The sequence below is a fragment of the Poecilia latipinna genome, unplaced genomic scaffold (genome assembly GCF_001443285.1).
Source record: "Poecilia latipinna isolate Pla-1442-1.1 unplaced genomic scaffold, P_latipinna-1.0 Scaffold2112, whole genome shotgun sequence".
In the NCBI taxonomy this organism is placed as follows: domain Eukaryota; kingdom Metazoa; phylum Chordata; class Actinopteri; order Cyprinodontiformes; family Poeciliidae; genus Poecilia; species Poecilia latipinna.
In genome coordinates this window covers 63,488-65,532 of record NW_015114728.1, presented here as the reverse complement: position 1 = coordinate 65,532, position 2,045 = coordinate 63,488, and the positions used below count along the sequence as shown (strand labels likewise).

Below are 2,045 nucleotides of genomic sequence, written 5' to 3'. Positions count from 1 at the left end.
CCCCTGGATTTATGTCCTTAATTGCAAAAAGGCAGAGATGAGGTTTTCCATTCACTGTTATTGTCTTCATTTTGCTGTTAGGGCTCAAATGGTCATCATTAACCAGTCTTCCCAAAGACCCATCCTCTCTCGCTGCATCAACACTGAAACAAGAAGAAACATCTAAATGTCCAAGGATGACAGGATATAAAACAGTGACCATATAATTCTGGGATGATTTCAAGTTTTTAAAAACTAACAACAGAAGGCATTAAATATTTCAAGGATTAAAACTTTATTTTTAAAATTTACATACCACAACTTTTTCCCATTATGACGAAACTCAAACATGAAGACCTTCATGGCATCATGATAGATTTTTACCCGTCTTTCATACTCTTTTCTGTTTATGACATCGCCTCGATATTCCAATAAGGCTCCTGTCTGAAAGTGGCATGTACTAAATACTCCTCGACCTGTTAGACCAGATAAAATGTCAGTTTCAGCCCACAGTGACAAAAATCTCATTTAAAAACTACGGCTTGTCAACTTACCCTTCAAAGAGTTTATATATCGCACATCAAAACCCTCTTTGTCCTGACTCAGACTCACAAAATGAGCTGCGTCATCCTTCGGTTTTATTTTTAATCTCTGTGGCCTCATTGTTGTGTGCATCTAGAGAAAAAAAAGTCTATATTGAACAAGAGAAAATAAAAGTATCATATGCTTTAATAAAGTTTTAAACATAATTTAAACGGAACAGCAGCCAAACAACCACAATCACCATTTGCAAAATTAAATTATGATTAAACTAGGTACTCCTGCACAATTTGTTCATATATTCTTTCTAAGTCAGAGCAGCAATCAGTAACTTACACTCTTAAGAAGTTATTCCAGTTGTTTACATTGTCTACTGGTATCAGGCCCCACTGCCCTTCAGATTTTGTTCCACCAAAACCAAATCAAATGATTGTATTACATCCTCAATATACTACTGTTTCAGCACAGCTGATGTCATTCACTCAGATCAGCTGTTCCACAAAAAGGAAATGCTTAAGACAGTGTTCTCAAACTGCATTCCTCAATGGCCAAAGTCCTGTAACTTTTAGATGTGCAAGTTGTCCTATATTCTTAGATTACATGGTGAAATGTCCTCACTAGCATGTAATCAANGTAATATTATATCTATATATATATATATATCTATATATCTATCTATATATATATATATATATATATATATATATATATATATATATATATACTTCCAGATACAGACAGACAAGATGGTAATGGCGAACCAACCGGACATTGTGGTGGTGGATAAAGAACAGAGGAAAGCCGTTGTGGTGGATGTAGCAATACCAAGTGACTACAACATCAGGAAAAAGGAGCACGAGAAACTGGAGAAATACCAGGGCCTCAGAGAGGAACTGGAGAAGGCCATGAAGGTGAAGACCACAGTGGTGCCTGTGGTCATCGGGGCCCTCGGGGCAGTCAGCCCCAAACCGGAGCAGTGGCTCAAACAGATCCCAGGAACAACATCAGACATCTCAGTCCAGAAATGTGCAGTTCTAGGCACAGCCAAGATACTGCGCAGAACCCTCAAGCTCCCAGGCCTCTGGTAGAGGACCCGAGCTCAGAGGATGAAAGAGAGAGACCACCCACGGAGGGTGAGAGGGGAATTTTTTATATATATATATATATATATATATATATATATAAATATATAAATCTCTCTTTCTATATATATGTCTCTATATATATATATATGTGTATATTTTATATATATATATATATATATATATATATATATATATAAATCTTTCTATATATATGTCTCTATATAGATATATATAGATATATATGTGTCCATTTTACACACACATATATATATATATATATATATGAAATAGACAACTTTATCGTTACTTACTATGTACACCGGAACTAAGGATACACAGCTTCGAGCCAAAACGGAGGTTGTGTGACGTCATGTGAAAAGGGTCTATTGCAGGCCAAATGTTGACGAATCAAGAGCAACACACATGCGTCACATATGTGAC

General features: G+C 36.1%; 1 long non-coding RNA gene across 1 annotated transcript; it reads right to left on the bottom strand.

Annotated features, from left to right (window-relative positions):
• On the bottom strand, positions 1 to 721 carry LOC106936282 (uncharacterized). Its single transcript, XR_001422098.1, has 3 exons — positions 534 to 721; positions 296 to 455; positions 1 to 143 (listed from the first exon to the last, which is right to left on the bottom strand). It is a non-coding gene; the product is annotated as an uncharacterized LOC106936282 (long non-coding RNA).
• Positions 722 to 2,045: the final 1,324 nt, after the last annotated feature.